General features: G+C 42.4%; 1 long non-coding RNA gene across 1 annotated transcript in view; it reads left to right on the plus strand.

Moving 5' to 3' along the window:
- The window catches only part of LOC141584610 (uncharacterized), a 130,530-nt gene that overhangs the window by 272 nt on the left and 106,719 nt on the right, over positions 1 to 23,539 (plus strand). Inside the window, exon 2 of the long non-coding RNA XR_012517763.1 lies at positions 1,360 to 1,405. This is a non-coding gene — a long non-coding RNA (uncharacterized LOC141584610). The remainder of the gene's footprint in view (positions 1 to 1,359; positions 1,406 to 23,539) is intronic.

Here is a 23,539-nt window from a genome sequence, read left to right on the forward strand (position 1 = left end):
CCGTGTTTCAAACACACGTCATATCATTTTCTTTAATTCAGTTGGATGGACCTAAACGCATAATAGACTTAAAAACACAAATGGGACTCAGTCTCTTTATTGGGAATCATTCAAGAATTGATTTATTTTCAAGGAAATAATTCATTCGTAGCATTTTCCCACTGCTGTACGCACTTTTCTTCCTTAAGTATAAGACTCTGCTCTGTTTATCTGTGAATAGAGAATGATGTACTGTCACCCTCAAGCTTTGCTTTTGGAAAACAGCTAAAAAAATCTCACTGCCTTGGAAACATTGCAAGGAAACAATGGTGGCACTTCCTGGCTTTTAAAAAATGTGAACATGATTTTGACTTTAATACTGGAGGCCAGAAATCTTGAAGTAAAATGAGACTTCTGATTCTTTCCCTGATTGTGGCTTCAGACAGGAGGGCCAGAATCAGAAAGAGAAGCTCAGGCTACCTTCACAGCAAGTCCTCCCTACCCCAGGTGGAGACGTGGGAGAGGAAAGAATCATCTTTTAAGTCCTGAGAGTCTCAAATCTCTTGCAGAAGTACAGTCACTCCATCTGTCAATCATGAATACTGGAGTGCTTGTGTGCCCAGATCTGTGCTGAGTGCTGGTGTTGGTGCCTTGTAAGATGCTGCTCCCTACAGTCAAGGCCTGTTTTAGCTGCTGGGACATAAAGCAAGTCCAGAAGACAGTGTGCCACACCACAGAGTTATCACCTCAGTTCCTCACATGTAGAGAATTTCTACATTTGGAGAAACTGGTCATGTGGCCCAGTTAAATTGGCCATTTGAGGTCTTCATTGATTTTGCTGTCTTTCTGTTAGACTGAGTGGCCTCCAGTGCCTGCCACTGTGCTGCTCATTGAGGAAGATATCCACAAGTAGAAAGTAGTATCTTTGCATTCAAAGAGGTTGTCTCATTAGAAAACCACACATGAAAAAGTTAAGTAGCAATACAAGGCACTCTAAGAGGTAGAGCCCAAGTGTTCTAAAGATATGTAAGGAGGGACCTCATTGTAAGGTCAGGAAGACTGTCAGTTTTAGTTGCTTACTAATCAGATTAGGTTATAATTCTGAAAGTTCTCTTTAAAGTCATCCAGTTGACAAAAAATAAAACAACCCCCGCCCCCCAAAAAAACCCCCACAATCTTTAGCTAGGTTAGCAGGTTAGAAAGTAGTACTAAAGAGCCTGTGATAATAAATTGTAATAAAGTACCAGCAACAATACCAGGTGCCATTCATTAAGCTCTTATTCTGTACTAGACATTGTGTGCTAAGTGATTTCCATGTATTTATTCAACTTAATCCTCATTACAATCTTACAAGATAGGTACTTTTATTTCATTTTACAGATGAGGACATTGAGATCCAGAATGAATTGATTAACTTGTCTAAGTGGTAAGTGGCAGAGGTGGAATTCACACCAGATTTGCGAATTCCAGAGTCGTGATCTAATGACCACAGTATGCTGCCTGGGTTCCATCTCATGTGGCCCAGATAGTCGTATCTGGGAGGGAAACTAGACTGTAACTCCTGCACTGGCTTAGCTGTGTGGGTCTGGAATCACACGGGATAAGAGTATACAGCTGCTGACACAAATGTATCTTCCACCCTACCACAAGACCCCCAACTTACCTCTTCTGAATGTGGGTTTGAAGAAAGGGCTGAGTGATAATTCAGTGACCATAGTATATGCTATTCCAAATATGAATCAGGGAGAAATCAAATACCAAGGAGTATTTGAATGAGAATGAAAATCTAAGGCCAGAATGTTTATCAGAGAAGCTGCAGCTTGTTTGGGGAACAGAGGGATGGGAGCATTTTTATACAAAGTTACTAAGAGGCCATGGGGATTTGGGGCTCAGCAGTCACCACTGCTTCTACTAACTTTCTGGGAAAATAATTGCTAATCAGTGAGCTGCCAGCCAATTGTTTAATTTCCCCTTAGGCTAATTGGACTCTGATCATAAACACCTGAAACCAGTGCTCTCTGACAAGGGTGCCTGGAGCTCAGCTCTTGGATGAAGTGTTGTCTCCTCCCAGTCCGTGACAGTTTCGCAAGGTGTGGGTGAGGAAGGCTAGGAGGAGGCAGTGCCTTACCATTGATTGGAAGAATCTGTCACTGTCTTCAATCGCTGCCTCTACTGTTTTTCTGGGGAGTGGTGGGGCTTCCAGGGAACTCAAAGAGAGTGGATGTCATCTTCAGCTCCTGTGCAACCAAACGAACTTCTTGACAAAATATGCTTCTTGGTTTTCAGCAAGCATTACAAGAATCCAGTGTGGAAATAAATATTGATCCAATCAAACAAGAAGATCTGATGGAGGGCTTAATCTTTGCCTAGAACTGAGTGGCTTACTTCAAATAACAGAATAATTATAAGCTGTGTGAGCTTGGGCAAATTACTTAACCTCTCTGATTCTCTGTTTTCTCCTCTGAAGAATAGAGGTGATAATATGACTTGCCTATCAGAGCCGCTGATAGGATTAAATAAGACAATTCATGTAATGAATTTAGTACCATTAGCTTTGGAGAGGCTTTCTGAAAAGAAGATCCTTTTTAGTTTTTGAACGAGAAGATCACCACGGAGCCTCGAAAGCTCTAATCCCATGATCAATCCTGGGTTTTTCCCCAAAGTTTGGTTTCAGGAATGGGCACTTGGTTCATGTGAAGACATCTTGTGGTGTTATTTGGAAAACGAGCTAATTTTCTTCAAGAAGTTTTTAATAACTTTAGGTAATCATGATACTCATAGACATGGGTCTTTGGCTTCTGTTTCTTGATTCAGAGTCTAAACATCTGCCCAGTGCCGTGTTATAGGTCAGCTCAGCCTTCAGATCATTTGTTCAGCTCCATGAATGGGCAGACACTAGAAGGGTCTGCACCTGCAATGCCACTAGATGCCCCTGCTGTCCACACCTCTCCAGGACCCATAGACACGTGAGCTACACCCTGGGCACTTATCCTGAGCTAAGAGAGTGAGCAGTTTTCAGAAAACTGAGATGGTAGGTCCGGTTAAGACTTCCCTCCCTTTCTCTTGGATTCATTACAGGCTCTGGTGAGAAAACAGGCAGTTAATATGCAGAGTTCCTGTGCTTAAAACACTGAGAGTATATATATATATATATATATATATATATATATATAAAATTTTTTTCTCTGCGCTTTAAAAATACATATAACTGTAACACTCTTCTTTGCTCATAATGAACAAAATGTCCAAAGTAGTGCTTAAAATACATTTTGAACAAACAGAAGCTGCATCTGGAAACATGGTTAGTGGGAAGTACAACTGTTTGGAGGGGTTTATTTTTTTTTCTTTTCCTAAGCAAATGCTCTGAAAAGTTCATTTTATATCAGAACAGCTTTTTCTCGAACCTGTTTTAAAGTTAATTATCAAAAGCTTGCATCTTCTATCTCTTGCCCATGGATCCCTGCTGGGTTTGTTGTTTAGCTTTCCTTGGGAAAGAGTCACTCTATAGAAGATCATCTACGCGGTGTCACAGTCCAGGGACTCTAACCGTCCTAGCTAATCAGCTTAGAACATCAGTACCTCCTTAATGTGGGATTTGGGACCTTCTGGATGCAGGGCGAGAAGCTGAACTAGTCTGCAAGCACATCACTTTATTTCTTTTGCTTTAAGCAAGAATAATTTGCCGTTTTTCTCTCATCTTTCTCCCTTGTTGTTTTGCCCCTGAAAACTGTGCAGCAAAAGCAACCTCCAGGGTGGACACTAAATCTTCTGATGCAGGCAGAGCAGTGATAACATCTGAACTGAGGGTGCTTTTCCAGGGCATGCTTGACAGATGTAGCAGGGCCTTTTAGGATTTAGTGCTGGAGCATATCTATTACCCGCGCTGCAGCACAGCTTGGCAGGAGCTGTGTGGTAATCTCCCATGAATTCTGTCTGACTTATCAGAGCGGCTGAGCAGGTTGCTGCAGGACGCAGAGGCTCTGCAGCCAGTTGGGAAAAGGCAGACCTTCTCTGGAAACTCTTTGAACTCTCTTCTGTGGGGCACGTTTCTGAGGTGGTGTTCTCCCTGCTCTGGAACCTGTCATCCCCTGGCCCCCTTTGCTTTTGGAGAGATCGTGGCAAATTTGCTTTTACCTTACTGGCTTCTGAGTGTACAGTTTCAAGAGACCAAATTTAATTTCTAATAGGGCCAAAGTGATTGCTTTAATGGAGGGGCAAGCTGCCTGGGTCTTGGACAGGCGGAAGCAAATAGAATGTGTGATAGGAGGTTTTCTTTCCCTCCCTCCCCTCTCCTTTTCCTTCCCTTCTCCTCTTCACCTCTTCTCCCCTTCCCTTCTTCCCTCCCTTCCTCCCTCCCTCCCTTCCTTCTTTCCCTCCCTCCTTCCCTCCTGTCTCCCTGTCCCTCCCTTCTTCTCTTCTCCCCGTCCTTCCCTCCCTTCCTTCCATCCCTCTCCCTTTCTCCCTCCCTCCCGTCTTTCTCTTCTTCCTTTTTTCTTTCTTTCTTCCTCCCTGCTTCCGCTTCTCCTCCCTGCTCTCCTCCTGAGCCCCTCCCCTCTGTGTCTCACCATCTTCTTATCTTCCTGCCCTGCCTCCCAACCCATTTTCTCCCTCCCTTCCCCTTCTCTCTTCATCTCTGGCCCTACCAGAGTCCTAACTTCCCTACAGGTACAGCCGAAAAGTCTCTTTCTACCCGGCTCCTGCCCCAGGAGCCTCATTTGGTTCTACCTGAATGTGCTGTTGGACAATGTCTTCCTCTGCTCTAACAATTACCTTGGCATTTTATAAAAATACCAAGATTGATCACAAACACCAAATTGTTTAGATCACAGATTAAAGTTTAATTTTGGAGTTTTGCTGTAGGGTTAGAATTAGCTTCAGTGTGTGTATCGCATAGGAGGTGCTGTAATTTGTTTTAAGGATAAGGCCTTCGGGCAGCTGTGCATAAAATGAGCATGATTCCTTATTCCCACGGTTGATTTTTGAATGGGAGTGCAATTAGAATTTTTTCACCCAGAAGCACATACAGTCAGAGCAAAGATAATACCTTGAATGCATATCAGCTTAGGAGACCTCTCCTGGAAATTTATTTATTGTTCACCAAGTCCTAATGCAAAGAGATCCATGTTTCCATAAGAACAATAAACTCACCCTTTAATTTCAAGTTTGGTGTATTTGTAGAGACTCTTACAGTGGCCATGTTTTTATTAAGTGAGACTACACTGGTGAATTTTAATGTTGCTCAGAGAAATGTGGAACCAGTCACTTTTCTTTACAGAACAGAACCCATTAGAAACCAAACTCTGGTAAAGCAATGGCCTCTCTTATGTCTGCAGTGGCTGCAGAGGTTTTCCTGCCATGGCAGAGAACCCCACTCCCAAATGGTGTCAAACTGTTACCTCCCATGTAGAGCAATATGAAGATAATGTTTTTCTGATTAATGATGTTGATCACATTTGTTCTCCACTGCAGAAATGTTAGAATCAATGTCAGAATCATAGAATCAGATGACAAATGATACTTGTCATCTGGCCTCACTGACTGGTCAGTGTGAAGGGGTGGCAACTCCACTGGGTCTGCATTAGAAGTTGGTATAAGCTTGCTGAGGAAAATTCTAGCAGAGGCATGTATTTCTCTAGCTATCATTTATTTATTGATTTTCTTTCTTTCTTTCTTTCTTTCTTTTGAGATAGGGTCTTGCTCTGTTGCTCAGGTTGAGGTGCAGTGGTGTGATCATAGCTTACTGCAACAACAAATACAGGAGTTCAATCAATCCTCCCACCTCAGCCTCCTAAGTAGCTGGGACTACAGGTGCACAGCACCACATCAGGCAGAGACAGAGTCTCACTATGTTGCCCAGGATGGTCTTGAACTCCTGGCCTCAAGAGATCCTCTTGCCTTGGCCTCCCAAGATGTCAGGATTACAGATGTGAACCACCATGTCCGGGCCTTATTTCTTTTAAAGGGCCGAGTCTCAAGAGTCTATATTCTTCAAGGAGGGTTTTTTTCCTGGAAATCAAGACATTAAAATACCTATATTGATTAGAGTTTCCTAAGCTGAAACGCGGAATAGTATTTTTTTTAAATACCCATTTCATTGAGATATAATGTTTGAGTAAATGTGTAACATCTTTTCTTCATGTTTTGTTGCCTTAAAATTTTATAGATTATTTGGTTTCTGAAGGAAATTTGAGACTATCAATCGAACAGTCATTTTTCCCTCCTCCTGGGCCCCCCTACTCCCTACCCAAGCAAATTATCAAGCTGAGTTTCATTTTCTATGAGACAGTATACTGAACCCAAGTTTTGGTTATGAAATTATGATACATTTGCATTATGATATTTATGTCAGTAGGGATAAAAAGCACTGTATTTATAGCCATGTCTGGAGAATGTAAATCCACAATAAGCTTCCTTTATGGAATATGAATACTTTCAAGGTAAATGGTAACTAGCAACATTTTTGGCTGTCATATGTGAAGGGGTGATTTGGGTAATTCAGTTGAACAGGCCGCCTGCGTGTTAAATGACCCGGGCTGGTTGTTGACCAACTGACTTAGTGTAAGCATTCCAGTGATGCAGTAACAGGTTCTTAGAGTCCGCACGGTCTTCCAGTCAGGGAACGTGTGCCTGGCTGGCTCTCCTGCAGGCTGCTGAACAGATGAATACCCATTTTCTGGGTTAGATCTCTGCTCTCCCCCCAGTGCTGAAATGGAAGGGAAGGTGGAATTCCATTAGTTGAAGACCCATTTTATTTATTTGCTCACTCTCTAAAAGCTAATCCCTCAAGATCTTACTCCTTGATGCAGCCATTCCTAATAATTCAACTCATTCTACCTATACCCTTTCCAATTTGTGCTCCAATTTAGAAAATATCAAGCTTTGTAGCATATGACTATTTAAAAGTTTTCTCTCTTTTGATGCATATGCACCACTGGCACTTTTTTTTTTTTGCAGACTTGAACCTGCAACTCTTTGTAAATTGATTTTTTTTTTCACTGAGTACTATAACTTGGATATCTTTCCATTTCAATAAATATAATTCTACAGTGTCACTCCAATTGGCTACACAGTATTCCAGTGTTTGGCTACAATAAACATTATTTAATCAATCTCTCCAATATTGGCAATTTGGTAAATTTTGATTTTTGTCTTTGGTCAATAGTTGCTATATTATATAAAATTTTACTCTCATTTATCACATAAAATTTCCCTCCCCCCCTTCCTTCCTTTCCTCCTTCTTTCCCTCTCTCTCTTTCTCTCTCTCTCTCCTTCTCCTTTTCCTTGCTGATTTTTTGCAAAGGTCTGGCATTCTGACTGTTCTATTTTCAGGTTTAACTTTTATTTTAATAAAGTTTTCAAGCAAAACAAATTCACTTTCATTAAATTTTTGTATACTCTTGATTGTTTTTATAGAATAAGTCCCTCAGTAGAATACAAGAATTAAGAAGCATTTATACTCTTTAAGGCTTTTGAATAATTTTCTCAACTCATCCAATAGAATGATTCTACCAATTTATACTACTACCAGTTGTATGTATGACAATGCATTTGTCTTGACACTTTCCATGTTGTCACTAAAAAAAATTAGTGCTAATTTGGTAGGTGAAGATTGGTTTGTTGTTTTGGTTTCTATCTTCTTGATTTCTCTTAGTGTTTCCTTAGAATCTGTATTTGGTGTCATTTTCCAGTTGCTCTGATTTGCATGACAATGTTCTTCCTGTAACTCCTGGGAGCAGGGGTGCATTTTCCACTTTCTGAAACAGAAATCATGGTACCAAGATGTGGTGGGTGTGCTATGAATCCTTGTTCAATTGAATTAATTTAAAATATAAAAAAGATTGAAGAGTCACATCTCTTTCATAGGAATGATAGTTCAGAAATTGGGGAAACATTTAGAAGGATTAAAATTGAGTGAACTTCTAATAGAAATTGGAAAATTTTAAGAAATCAAAGAAAATCAAATTTGAGAGGATGTTGGTCAATAACAATGTCTTATATATTGCTAGTGGTGCACACACTTTGGGAAATCATTTGGCACTATCTCATAAGGTGACCATCTGCCCACCCTATGGCCTAGCAAACATACTTCTAGAAAAATTCTTGCATGTGTTCATGAATTTTCTTTACTGTCCTTCTCATAATTGCAAAAATATGAAAACTACTTGAATGTCCAACAAGAAAATTGATAAATACACTCTGGTATATAATGGAATGGAATATAAGTTATATGGATAAATTTTGCAAATATAAAGCTGAATAAAAACAGCCAGCCCCAGAACACAACACATATCATTTTTGTAGTTCTCAAGAGCAAGAACAACAAGCTTAAGCTTACATACATTTATGGTAAACTTTTGAAAGCAGTAAAAACTTTTAAAAAGCAGTAGAAATGAGACAGTGATTATGTCTGGAGAAGAAGGTGAGAAGGAAAAGAAAGATACATGTGGGAGTGTGCGAGTTAATTATAATGTTCTAATTTTTGAATTGGGTAGGGGCTCACACATATTATATTGTGCTTTATAAGTTACAGATGTGTTATTTGCAAATTTGATTGCTAAAGATAATGTATTTACAAGATAAAAGGAAGAATGAAAACAAAAGTAAATGCTAGAAGCAAGGGAACAGTTTCTTAAGTTTTCTAAAGTAAAAACTTTGTCTTTTTGCTTTGCTGTAATGTCTTAGTTGTTACGGTTGCTTATTTTTGAAATCACCACTTCCCAAAACTCTCTTCCAAGGTCATTGGTGAAAGTGCTTACTAATGAATAAATGCCCAAGGTGGCTTCTCTGCATGCCCACCACCCCCATGTCCCCTAATGATTTCTCCTCTGATGAGCATCGCCTGGTGGATTGTGGGCAATGGGCTAGAATGATTCGGTTGGTCACTGATGCCTTTCTGACCAGCTTGACACTGTTTTCAGTCACCATGCAGGCTGAATGGGTGACTTTTGGAAGTCACAGCGACAAAGTTATCTTCTTGTCAACAAAAATCTTCCACATTTGATTCTACATGTTACTTTCATACTACCCTCAATTCTAAATCCAAATTCAGGGTATAACTGGATAATTCAAATAAGGGAGAGCAAGGAAGCTTGAGTGTTATCAGGAGGGGCTTTTCAAAGAGCAAAATTCATCTGTCTTGAAGTGATTTTCTATTCATGTATCTAAAATGGTTAATATCTTTTTGCATAATCCTCTATTTTTTTCTTTGTGGAGATGATTTTGTCCCCCAGAGGACATCTGGCAGTATCTGGAAACTTTGGTTGGTCAGGGCTGCTATAGGCAGTGGGTAGAGGTCAGGGGACCTGCTAAACCTCCTATAGTGTATGGGGCAGCCCCCACAACAACATCAAAGTCTCAGTAGTACTGAGGTCAAGAAACCCTGGCTGGGAGTATGTTTCTTTTTCCACTTGGGACCAAGGGTTCTTTGGCCACCTGAGAAATATACCCTCTCTCCTGAACGTTGATCTACTCGGTAGAGTGTTGAGGTGTCAGGAAAGGCAGAGAAGAGTCATGCTTGCCTCTATGCCACACTGGCATGGATTTGTGGTCTGCTCTCGACAGCTTTTTGTCATTTATTGTCTCATGTAATGGTAACTCAGCTAACTTCTTCCACTTGAGTGTAGACAACTTGAAGGCAGGGCCCAGGTCTTATTTCCATAAAAACTCCTATGAAGAAAGTGTCCCAAACATTGTGCCAAATAAACAGTGCATCGAATGGTTATAAAGTTGGGAACTTTGTCTACAGAGGGCTAGTTATGAGGAGCTTATAATTTTTGAGGGTTGAGAAGGGCTAAATTGGGGAAGGGGCGAGGGATACAGCTATCTCTCCCAAGCCCTCAATTATTGTGGATTTATAGAATGTTGTTGTATAAGGGCTGTTCTGTTGCATTCCCTCACCCTTAGTGGGAAGAATTTGAGACTCAGAAGGGTTGTTGAGTATTTTACCCACATTTGTATAGCAAGTCACTGGCAGATCTGAAACAAGGCTCCATCCTGGTCCTTCCTCTTCTTCACTTAGCTGCCCAGCAAGTTGTCTTCTGAAGGCCTGCCTGAGGCACTGAAATAAAGGGCCCGTTCTGTTCAGGACCAAGGTATGTAATTCTGTGTGCATCTTTGTTGGCCTACGGTGGCATGAACATGCCCTGAATGTCAACAACAAGCACTAAATATTTAAGCATAGATGATCCCTGACTTGTTCCAGACCCCCGACAAAGGAGCTTAGGTTCCTTTCTGCTGAGTACTACTAGTTCCTGTAGTTCCTTGACTACAGCACTTAACCCTATTTTATGGGGTTGTAAATTTAACATCCATCTTCCATGCTGGCTTTGGGAGGGCAGATACTATATTTGTTTTGTTCAATGATAAACACATATAAGCTACTCATCAATGGTTTTCCATGAGTAAATAAATGAATAACTATTAAGTCAGGGACAGCCATTTCAGGCTGGGTTTTAGGGAATGTGTTGTTTGGAGGGGTTCCTTGCTGATGATATAGTGATTGCCAAAAGGGATGGAGAGTTGTGTGAAAGACAATTTTGCCTATGTGGCAATGTGTTGGGAGCTCAACAACTCCAGGGTGAGCAGGACTGGGGGAGTGCAGCTGGGGGGCGCGAACACCATCTTAGATGTGCCTTCCTGAGACCTGGAATCCGATGGCAGAGAGCCTGACTGGAGAAGTGACCCCATCCACAATGTGAATTTTTTTTTTTTTTAACTGTGGAAGCCACTGATGTCTGTTTTGTTTTGTTTTGTTTTTCTCTTCTTTTCTTTCTTTTTTTCTGAGATTGTAATGCCTGAGCAATCTGCTCATGGCTTGTTATATGGAAGATGAGGTAGCTCATTATCCTGAAAATTCTTCAATAGCTGCTCATAATAAGGTCAGTTAAGAACAGAGAGTCCACTATCATTCAAATTCTTTTTCTTCTCATTGAAGTTTAAGCCAACATTATTTCACACACGATTTTTCTTCATCTCCCAGCTTGGGGCAGGGGAAATGCACAGGGCATTACAATGGATGTTGGATTCAACATGAGATGAGGAGGTCCTGCCCTTTCACCTTGATGCTCCCATAACTTCTGATGGACTCGGTTCATTGGACAGTTGCAGATGGATTCTTCTGGGCTCAGTGTTTATGTGGAATGGCTCCCTACTCACAGAGGCCACCAGAAGATAAGCAGAAGAAAGGGCAAGCGGCATTACTTTCTATTTTTCCATGGTTACACCTGAAAGAGCAGAGAAGCTTGAGAGGGAACCCATCCCCAGACTCGCTCGGTTCTCCCCTGGCCCAGAGCTCCCAGGACCTACCTTTTCTGGGATGCCTGATATCCTTACTGCATCATGAACATTTTCCCACCAAGACCCCCTTTCATGTCCTCAGTCATGCTGTTATTCCATATGACAAGCCCTCCCTGTACCTGTCCATGGATCTAAGTCTGAGGATCTCTATCCACTGTCATCACCTTGTTCAAGGCCCTAATCTTCCATGAAGCGTCTATCAAAGGCACAACATGGGTGGGGCGGGCAGGTGGCTTTTCTTCTGGATTTTCTTGACAGCATCTGAGGAGGGCAGGATAGTAGTGCTTATAGCAGGCATCATAAATCTTCACTTTATTATAGCAACACCTGATGTTTATTGAGTGCTTATTATATACTAGGTAAGGTTTATTTCCAGCTTTATTTAATTCTCACATCACCGTTTGAGGTAGGTACTACAATAGCCTGCTTTTCTAGAAATTTGAGGCACAATGAGAAGACATCACTTGTTCATGGTTATTTGGCCAGTGGTGGGGAGCTGGGATTTGAACACAAGCAATCTCAGAAACTATGATCTAATGATGTCGTGTGTCAAGTTCTGTTTTTTAGTGTAAAGAGAACCAGGACAGGAGTCAGAAGACACAGCAGTTGTGTTGGTTTTTGCTATACTTTAACTGTCAGACTTTGGGCAAGTGGCTTTGCTTCTTTTTGAGTCTCAACATAATCATTTATAAGTAAGGACAATAAACTCATGGAGATAATATTATGTATGTCACAGAGAACATTCATGAAAGCTGGCTAAACTCTTAACCTTAAATAAGTTATTATTCCACCATTGTTTGATGTGGCACTATTGGCTGTTGTTACTTGCTCATGGTTCTGTCTTGTCAACTGCATTTTATACTCATGGGGGGCAGACACTGTGTCTTATAGGTCCATAATATCCCCCTGTACCATTGACTCTGATCTGGTCCTTGTTTCCCACGTTGTGGCATATAGCAGGTGCCACACATTTCCATGATTGTACCTAGTCCTCTTCAGAACCGATAACTGTTCCTTTTTCTACACTCTTGATTTCAAGTGTCTCCTTTCTGAACATCATATCCCACTTTTTCAGCACCCCCAGTTCAACCCCCAGTGGGACTTTCAATCCACTGACTCTATTGCCTGCCTCAGGCTCAGATTCATGGTTAATGATACATGCACATACCCAGAGATGTTTGAGCACCCTTATCCACTCCTTCTCCGTTGGATTTTCTTGTCAAAATCCCTACTCTGTTTACTCTGGGCCCATACCCAAGTAGCTTGATGTGGCTATAGAAATTAAGAACTTTGCTGACTTTAAATTTAAGATAACACATATCAGTACTGCAATCTTATCACACTCCCTTTGTGAATTTACTTGCCCTCTCTGCAAGATATTTCAAACCTCCTTTCCCTTCAAAGCATCAGCACCGTTTTGCTGTTTCTCCCTTTATGCTGAGGATCTTACTTCTTACATCCTCAAGACAAACAGAAGCAATAGATGAGAATCACTTTGTATGTCTACCATGAAATGTGTGAGCCTACCTGCATCTGAACCCGCAGGTTCCATCTTCCTTCTGAGTGGACTCTGCCTACCTCTGACTTCACAGAGCTCAGTGCCCACTGAGTTCTAGTCAGACTGCCTGTCTCATTTCTCAAGCATGCAAGGTCCTTCTTGCCTCAGGGCCTTTGCACCTGCTGTTGATTTGTCTCCTGTGCTTTTCCTCCAGATCTTTGCATGGCTCACCGTTTCTCATCCTGTTCACATGCCACATTCAAGCCAACTTTTCCTGACAACTTTATTTAAAAAGAGGACTCCCTTCTCCATCCTATCATTTGCTATCTTCTTAGCCTGCTTTATTTTCTTTACAGCACATATCACTATCTGAAATACAATCTTTACTTATTTACCTGTTTACTGTCTGTTTTCCAAAGGAGAACATGGACACCATCACAGTGGAGGACTTATTTGTCTTATTCCTTGCTGTGTCATTTGCACCTGACATGCAGTTAAAATCACCTGGTATATAGTAGATGCTCGACTAATATCTGTTGAAGAAGTGCAGAAAGGAGCAAATTTAAGACCATCTAAATGACCTTGAGTAAATCACTTGTATAGATGTCAGGGTGGGTTTATTGACTCCCCACTAGCTAATGCTTTTTCCAGGTTCTGTTTTTCCTAAATGAGAGGTGTTTGTGTAACCACAGTGATTATCTATGATCCAGACACAGGCTTAGTGTGTGTTTAACACCCATGAGTTCCATGGGTTCTATGTGAATTCTGAAGGCATCCACTTGGCTGGGTTTCTGCATTGTTTGGCTCCAATGTTCTAGTCATGGAACTTGAACAGTAAAAGATAAATTGAGAATGCTGTGGACATTCGAGGGTGTGAGTGCCAAGAGATCACAAGGGAATTTAGTTAAGGCTCCTGTCCAGGGCAGGATGACTTCACAGAGCAGGCAGAGTGAATTCTCAGCCAGCCAGTGGCTCTGCAGACAGCATGTGCTGTGTTGGGCTGACCATCCTCTGGGTAGTTCCACAGGGCCATGTGCCCAGTGACCCCTCTGTTCCCATGTTGGCCTCAGCAGGTGCTGATCTCCAGGAATTTTTGGTTTGAACTTAGGCAGAAGAGAGGTATTTGTGTGGCCAGTCTGGTGAGACGAGTTTATGGAGTGTGATGTAAATCCCCACGTTAATAAAAATAATTGAGGCATTTTCTTGCATGTGTGCTGCATGCCAGAGTGCTAAGCATTTTCTATTTTGCCTCATTTAATCTTCTTAACACTCCATGGGAAGATAAGTATAGCCTATGTTATTTGTGTATCAGCCACCTCCATGGCCCCACTCCAAGGAAACCTGTAGGTATAGTAGACATAACCCCTCTGCCCACCAGTAACTTCGCATTTCAAGCCCCTTGTCCCTTAGCTTCCATGCCTGAAGCCCCTTTCTCCTTCTATGTGGTAGCTTTCTCTGCCCATGTACAAGGCAGCCCAGAATTATAGGGATTTTAATTTGTCCTTGGGCAATCCTCAACTAATGCAGGATGGGAGTTAGTAGATGCATATCCATTTCTCCATCCTTGAGTGGGACAGTTCTCTGGTGTATTATACATGAGTCTGAATGGGATAGAGGGATAGAGCTTCATGGTACTCAGCTTATTCTCTGGCTGTTCTCTGTTCCTTATCTTTTTCCTCTCTCTTTTACTTGTGTTTCCTGTGATTGCCTCTAAAATGAAATAGTTCCTGTGTCCAAATCCTTTCCTCGCAATCTGCTTTCGGGGAAACCAAAGTAAGGCAATAATTGATTCCAAATTTGCAGATGAAGACATTGCAGAGAAGGAGAAAGGAAACGCCATGCCTCTCATTCATGCCTCCTTAAGCAGGCTGGAGCTTCCTAGCCTGGCCCCCATCTCCCCAGGTGAACCATACTCATCTTCTGTCACCACAGACCATCTCTTGTGGTCCTTGGGTCCATGCCCCAGTTGTTGCTATGATGTGAAAGCCTATGACTATATTGTAAGATATGAAAGTTTGCTCCTTGGCAAGGGGCAGAGCACCCCCATGGGGCTGGAGGTGGGGCTCACAGCGAGGCATGCAGCCAAGACATCTGGGCCCACCTGGTTGGAAACAGCATGACACACGTGCTGGAAGCACCTGCCTCAAAGCCTGGGCAGACGTGACCTGACAGGCTGTGTTTGTCCTGCTGTGTTCCACGTTGCAGTGACTCGGGTACAGGTGCAACCTTTTTTCCCAGGGTCTCTACCCCACTCCCAGACATTTGGGCTGTGTGTAGGTAGAAGCATGTCCTTTTGGGGAAATCTTTTAGTCCACAGTGTTAGAGGGAGGGACAGAGGCTTGCCTTTGCTTGCCAGCAGGGGGAATGGAACCCAAGCCAGGTATGAAACTGAGAAAAAATGGGATGTTTTTTGAGGAGGAAGTGCTGGTGGAGGGAACAGGTTTATGCTCTCTGGATCCTGATTAATTCTCTGGCCTCGAACCTTTCTTAATGACATGCCATTTTCCGGGGCCCTGGTGATTGCAGCATATTCTACATGAAGAGCAAAGGCTGTGTGGTCAGGAGTGCCCAGCAAGAAAGAGTGTTAGATTCTACCGTAAAATAGGAGTAATCACCTGTAGCTCCTAGGACTGTTTTGAGGACAAATTGGGATAACATCAATGAGAGGCCTGGGCCTTGCACCATGCTCAACTCAGCAACAGCTCACCATGGCCTCCTGCCTTCCTGTCTGCCTGCATTTTTTCCACAGAATGGCAAATAATTGACAGAAGAGATTTCCCCCTTCATGTCTGTTGTATAGAATATGTAACTTAGTATGCATGAGAAACGTTTTGTGACAAATATCCATGGCAGGAAAGATCTTGGTTATTTTATAGGGAAGTGCTCTCTTTCCTTTATGTAAACTGAGGCAAGTCTAGTATTCAACTGCTTGTGAAAGGGATACCAGGCTCCCAGCTTTCTAAGCCAGGAGAGCAGTGATTCCTAAATTTTGATATGGGTAGGAGTTATGTGGAGGATCTGGTTCAAATGCCGATTATCTGGCAGTGCTCTTAGAGATTCAGGTTTTGCAGATATGTACAGTTTAGTAAGCTCCACCAGCTGATTTCATTTAGTTTTCCTAAGCGATCACGCTAAGTGTCCATGATGCAAGTGATGCCAGCACCACCAATGCCACAGGTTGTCAGAGTCTCCTCCCTGGTGTTTGAGGTGTCATGGTGTGAGCATTAGCTTTATGTGAACTTGACTGGGTTGGGGCAAACCCAGATACCTGAGAAAACATTATGTCTGAATGTCAGGAGTGTTTCTGGAAGAGATAGCACCTGAATCAGTAGATTCATTAAAGAAGATCCACCTGCACCCATTTGAGTGGGCATTACCCAGGACATTGAGGGCCCAGATAGAACCATAAAGTGAAGGAAGGGCACATTGACTCCTTTTTCTTGGGCAGGGACAGCCATCTTCTGCTCTTGGACCCTGGCTCCCTTGGTTTTCAGGTCTTTGGAATCTGACTGAATTACACCATGGGCTTTTCTGGTTCTTCAGCTTGTAGAAAGCATGTTGTGGACTTCTTGATCTCCAAAACTGTGTGAGCCAATTCCCACAATAATCCCCTCACATGTATCTATGTGTTTTCTATGGGTCTGTTTCTCTAATGACCTCTGACTAATATACATGGCCAGGCAGGAAGTTTCCTTCTGCGTCAAGCAGTTTTTCCAGGCAGGTGCTCAGCAGTAAAGAAATAGCCAGGAACTCCCCTCATGAGAGCTAGGGATTCCCCCAGCCAGGGATTCCCCTCGCAAGAGCTGCATCCCCTCCGCGAGTGGAGACAACCCAAGGCACAGCCTGGGCCTCTCCTTAGAGGAAATCCATCACTTTTAAATGAATTCCGTCTTCACTCAGGCAATGGGGCAGAAAACTGCCCCCCAACTTTGCCATTGTGCCTACTTCTTGACAACCCCATTCTAGTGTCCTGTCTCTTGGCCTTGGATTGCATATGTGTCCCTGAGCTGGCCAAGAATGTGGGGAACTCTCAGCTGAAGTTGTTTACTTTCATGGATGGAGATGGGAAAGGTTCCCAGGCTCTTGACATTCACTCTGGGTCCTGGAGCCATGGGGTGGCTTAGCAGTGGCCCCACCAGCAACTTGCCTGCTGATTTGCAAGAAGAGTATTTGCGGTTGTGTTTTAGCCCTTCCAGATAGACTGCTTCTAGCTCTCAGTTCTCCTCTTTTCTCTTTCTTCTCCACCTTCTTTGTCCCCTCTTTTACTCTTTCTCTTCCATCTCTGTATCTTTTCAGCCCACTACAATTGAAATGTCTCTGAAACCTGCAAGGCTAGTCCAAATATTTACTAGGCTTATTTAATGGGAAAAATAATAGTAACTGCTTCTGTTAGTTTTACTAAGTGATCCTCAGGCAGGAAAAAAGGAAAGCCTTTGCCTAGAGTGATGCTGCAATCACCCTAAATTTGTATTCATGAAATAGAGGAAAAGACTATATTGTGATTAGAATAATGATTAATCAGTGTTGGTCAGGTCCTCTACTGCCATTTCATCAGTGACAACCTTGTTACAGGCTAAAGCCTGAGGAAGGAGAGCATCTCTGGCAATCAGGTTAGGTAGGGGATGGCCCAAAAGGAGCTATATGGCTTTTAAAAGCAACTACATTGGCCGGGCTTGGTGGCTCACACCTGTAATCCCAGCACTTTGGGAGGCTGAAGTGGGTGGATTACTAGAGGTCAGGAGTTCGAGACCAGCCTGGCCAACATGACGAAAGCCTGTGTCTACTAAAGGTACAAAAATTAGCCGGGTGTGGTGGCACGTGCCTGTAGTCCCAGCTACTAGGGAGGATGAAGCAGGAGAATTGCTTGAACCCAGGAGGCAGAGGTTGCGGTGAGCCGAGATTGCACACTGCACTCCAGCCTGGGCAACAGAGTGAGACTCCATCTCAAAAAAAAAAAAAAGTGTATAGTCAATTATATACTCAGGTATAATTGATATATGATAAATTATATATATTTAAAGTGTACAACTTGATTAAATTTGACAAGAGCACCTGTAAAACTGTCACCATAGTGAAGGTGGTGAGCACATTCAACCCCAGAAGTTTTCTGTGTCTCTTGGTAATCCTTCACTCCTGTCCTTCCAGTCCCCTTCTCGATCCCAAGAAACCACTGATAGCGCTTTCTGCCATGATCCACTAGATTACATTATCTAGAGCTTTATTTAAGTGGAACCATGCGGCATATGTTCTTTTTGTCTGACTTCTTTCACTCAGCCTGCTTATTCTGAGATTCATCCATGTTGTTGGGTATGGCAATATGTCTTTCTTTTAATTGCTGGGGAATATTAATTGTATGCATATACCATAATTTGTTTATCCATTCACCCCTTGATGAGTATTTGGGGCATTTGCAGTTTGAGCTAGGTGATAGAGCCACTATAACATTTGTGTACAAGTCTTTGTATGGATAATATATATTGTCTTTTCTATTGGATACAAAACTAGGAGTGGAATGTGGAGCCATAAGGCTTTTAAGAAGCTAGGGGGATGACTGGAAATAATCTAGGTCTGGCACTTATGAAATCCGTGTTTAATCTCAATTTTCCTAGTTACTAACTGTGTGACCTTAGGTGAGACACTTAACAACTCTGGGTCTCCAGTCTCCTCATCTGTGAAATGAGATTTTAAAAAATGATCTCTGTTCCATATACATGAGAAGAGGACCAAGGGATATAACCAGGGAGGCCACTGCCAAGTTTAAAGGCTCCATAGAGTACTATAAAGGCGTTATCAAGCATAAGCCCCTAGAAGGGAAAGTTCTATGCTTTAGGCCTTACTTTGCCAAGAGATGCAACTGTTTAAGACTTTGGAGGGGGAGAATTGCGCTTAGTGTTTACTTAGTGCCCGTGGTTCCAAAGTTGCGCCTGCAATTTGTCTTTCCCCACCTTCCGCGTCCCCTCCATCTCCCATTATGATCCCTCCGTGAAGACAGGCCCACAGAGCAAAAGGGAGTGATTAGATGCATCCAGTGAAATAAGTTGCAGTTGGAATTAACTTTCTCCCCCTGCCTTTGGTTCATAAACCCGGACGGCAAAAGCAAATCCGAAGGGTAATGTGTTAGAGCTTAGGCCTCAAGAACAGCTCTGAGGTCCTGAATTGTTTTACCAAGAGAAAGTCATCAAAGGGGACTCATAGGTGTGGGTCTAGCTTCTCAGGTGCTTCCTCCCCTAGGAGGTGTTAGGCACAGTGGTCAGTATCATTCAGCTTTGCTCAATGCTCCTGTCTTCACTGAGGGATCGTAATGGGAGATGGAAGGGATGTGGAAGGTGGGGCAAGAGAAATTGCAGGCGCAACTTTGGAACCGCAAGCACTAAGTAAACACCAAGTGCAATTCTTCCTCTCCAGAGTCTTAACCAGTTGCATCTCTTGGCAACGTGAGGCCCAAAGCATAGAACTTTGGCAGGCTGAGTTCATATCTAGGTTTCCCTATGTACTAACATGTATGCCTTGGGAATGCTGCTTCATCTGTGAGTTTCCGTGTTTTTCATCTGTGGAACAGGAATGTTGACAATAATGCTCGCTCACCTCAATTACTCTGAGAATTAACTGAACGGAGCTGCACAGCTCTGAAAGTGTACAGTTCTGCCAGACCTTTGTAGCTATCTTTCTCTCCAGACTGCATGTCTTTAGAAAGGGATGATCCTTCACTATATGGACTGGCTGACCCTATACATTATGTGAGTTGGGGTGGCAAAGTCTTCCCCCATTTCTCCTCCATATATCTGAAATGCCTAGTGTTGGTCACTATTTTGAGTTAAGGCAGTGTGCCACCAATTTTAAAAGGGCAAGTACATTTACCTCACAGTAGTGATCCATAAATTGATGTATAAATATGACTATTTTCTAGAAAAGTTCTTCAGAATGTGGGCAAAGAATGAGCATGGGAAAGAGTGGTTGGGAATGCAGAGCTCTGGACCACACGTAGGCAAATTGAGGGCATTTAAGTGGGTAGGAAATGAAACATTTTACTTTCTCACTTATTTCTAGGGCCATTCCTGACCAGGGGAGGCGGTTGATTGAGTCATTTCATTATTCCTGTTGAAAACTTGTCTTTTATCTCCTTTAAACATCCCACTATTCTTTTCTTTCTTCTCAAGCTCATTGGTGTGTCTTAAGTCTGTCATTAGGAGCAGTCTCTTATCAGACCAAACGACAGGGTTCTATTGGTTAGGGAGAGTTGCTTTCACACTTACTACTTCACTGATTTTCATGCTTTTTCTGTGAATCAGTATTTCTGTGAATCAGTAAAGGGAACAGAAGATAGTGCTACCCCCATTATATAGATGGAAAAATGGAGGTAAAAAGAGGCCAAAGGTCTTTTTCAAGATCACAAATGTAATGACAAATTCAAGTGGTCATCTGTTGAGAATGACAAGCCCCTGAGGCTACCACCTCAGTGAGATTCGAGGACTCAGGGGCCCGTCTCCAATCAGGGTTGATTTTAGCCAGAGAAGGCTGACTCCTGCCCGAGGAAAAATCCAGGAGAGGTCCCAGCCCTCTTCCTCCCAGGTCATAGGAGTGCAGAGTTCTATCAGGTGCTGCATCTTGTGTATCCCCAGCTGCTGCAGGGACGTTCAAATCACTTGCATAAACCAAGGAGGTAATAATTTTGTCAAGAATGTGACTGGCTTTCAGTTATCTAGAAATGGTTATGACAAGGTATTCCGATATCCTATTGGCCAGCAAGTCCCCAGCAGGCAGGCTGAATGGGGTACCTGGTGCTGTTTCTTTGTGAGCTAGCTCTTCTCATTGATGAAACTGGACATAGGAATTCCACTCTTTGCAGTTCTCCTCTGCGGCATGTTAAAGACAGATGGGCAGCTGGACTCAGTGGCTCACGCTTGTAATCCCAGGACTTTGGGAGGCCGAGGCAGGTAGATTATCTGAGGCCAGGAGTTTGAGACCAGCCTGGTCAACATGGCAAAACCTCGTCTGTACTAAAAACACAAAAATTAGTTGGGTGTGGTGGTGCACATCTGTAATCCCAGCTACTCAGAAGGCTGAGGCAGGAGAATCTCTTGAGCCCAGGGGGCGGAGGTTGCAGTGAGCTGAGATCATGCCACTGCACTCCAGCCTGGGTGACAGAGAGAGATTGCATCTCGAAAGGGCAAATGGGCTTTTGCCAACATTTGTTTTCAACCTTTTTATGAGGGAACTGAGGCACAAAGAAATACGATGACTCAGTCAAGGTCATGCACCCAGTTGAGACACTCAGATCTCACTCCTGTTTCAGCATTCTTCCAGCAGCATTCTATGTCTCCCTCCCTACCTCCAAGAATTGGGCCTAATGGGCTCTCCTGAGTCTACCAGTCTACCGTCTGGAATTGAAAGCACTATACCTGGAATTTACTGTCGGCCATCTCTGAGGGGAGGAAGCTTTGACTGCTTTCTCTCAGAGACAGGGGCCACAGAAGCATCAGAATCTGGTGACTTCTTTGAGGAGATGATTCATGGTCATCAGTACCCACCTCTTTACACTTGAGCCCCACACTGGGCTTCTGGCTCCCCCGCTTTCTCTCTTGAGAATCTATCAGCCTTCTGGAGAGGGTGCCGACTCCAAGAGGTCTAGGGCCAGAGAGTCAGATAGGGTAATTAGAAATAAGGGAGTCAGCCAGTCCAAAGAGTCACTATCAAGCAGGTAGCATTTGTTGTCTGGCCCTCTTGCCCATCATGTCACCCCTTCCTCTTTCAGTGTGCTTCTTTCCCAAGCACCGAGATACCAGCCACTCACAGTCCTCACTTTCCTGAACCTGCCTCAGGCAGAGTGCTTAATGGGCCATGTCTCCCACCAAGTACTCCTTCTTTATACAGACCCATTGCCAAGGAACCAATAGGCTCTACTCCGATGGACGGATATAAGAGAGTACGTAGTGGCTGATCATGCTTTCTTGTGCAGTGGGGCATTTGCATTTGGAGGAAAGCCCTCAACTGTGACTCAATTAAAAAAACACTCTTGGGAATCACAGCCACTGTGACAGACTGGTGGGAAGACTTACAAGGGTAAACCTTGTGTCATACCACACAGAGGCGGCCTGATGAGTCAAAAAGAAGCCAACCTCCATGATGAATACCTAGCAGCCTCCCTCTCACCCATTCATCTGTTTGATGTTTCAAGCACCAGCTGATCCACTGAATTTCCCCATATTTTCATGATCTCTCAGTTCAGTATGTTTCTTCTTGAACTTAAAGAACAAAAAAGATGTGATATGTGTGGCCACATGTACGTAGTCACACCTCACCCTTGCACGTGACTTGTCTGGCCGCCTGAAAATATTGGGAACATAGCTATAGGTCTATATTTGTGGAGACGAAGGCAAAAGTGCACTTGGAGGCCCACATCACACAGGTCCACATACTTCAAAGTCGTAAATCAAACTAATGAACTTTACCTAAAATATGTCTTTCCTCCTAGCTTGACAATTGTACCTTCCAGTGGCAAAATTGACAAATATGTTTAAAGCTATTCTTTTCCTATGACTGAAAGTTGGCAGAAAATCAAAGATGGCAGAATTTAATTGTTATGGAGCATATCTGAGTCATTTTTATGGTTGATGATGTTTGCCCGAGTAATAAAATGTATACTTTATTTTCTTACTTTAATTTTCACAAAAAATATTAATTATGGAGATCAAATTTTTCACACATTGGTTTTCTATTGACAGTCATAATCTAAAAAATAAAAGTTATAATTGTAATAAAAGTAGACAAATATGTTTTTATAAAAATGTAATATAAACATGAAACACAGATTAAAATTATATTTGTTTTTTTCTAAAATATTAAAAAGTATTGTAATAAAAGACAAAGTATAACCTTCAGTTAATGATACCAAATTTTTAAGTTGAAGTTGCATAAATGAAGCTGACATTTTAAATTTAATTTTTGAAAAAGCTCTAAATCTTATTTTTCAGGAAATACTGTCCATCTACTTGCTAAGCTAAAGACTTACTCTCATGCTTCATGAATGCTACACCTATATCTATATACAAAATTAAGAGTAATATGAATTGGTAAATATTTTTGCAACTATTGTAAATACCATGCTTATTCATGAGTTCCTCTGAATTCATGAATTGGGACACAAAAGCACAGTAAGAATGGTCAGCATTTCTGAGAAACCAAAGTTTTGCAACAATTTATTAAATTCAAGATATCTAGGAGAAAAAATTTGACAAGATTATTCTTTTGACTAAGCAGTTCTAATGCTCAGTTTTTCCATGTTCTAAAGTGATGTCAATGTCAATGACAGCAGTACAGCCCACAATGGCCATGGAATTCAAACACAGTTGCTTTTCCTTTTGAGAATACAGAGTGAAAGATGTGGACTTTCCCTTGAGCTTGAACAGTGTTGACCATGAGAGTGGATGCTTAGGGATGGTTGTGTGGTGGCAGTAATGAATGATGAGTCCTGAGGGACAGTGGTGCCCAGGTGTTCTTTAATACATGCATACTTATTTTGTTTTGTTCTAAAGTATAAGGCCTAGGATGGGAATCCCTCTTACCCAGGGCTAGAATGGCTATACATGATTATATTAGTCAGGGTTCTCCAAAGAAAAGAACCAATAGGATCAATCTATCTATCTGTCTGTCTATCTGTCTCTCTATGTATCTATCTATCTATCCATCCATCCATCCATTCATCCATCCATCCATCCATCCATCCATCTAACTGTAGAATTGACTCATGCAATTGTAGCGGCTGAGAAG

This window comes from Saimiri boliviensis, chromosome 1 (genome assembly GCF_048565385.1).
Source record: "Saimiri boliviensis isolate mSaiBol1 chromosome 1, mSaiBol1.pri, whole genome shotgun sequence".
In the NCBI taxonomy this organism is placed as follows: domain Eukaryota; kingdom Metazoa; phylum Chordata; class Mammalia; order Primates; family Cebidae; genus Saimiri; species Saimiri boliviensis.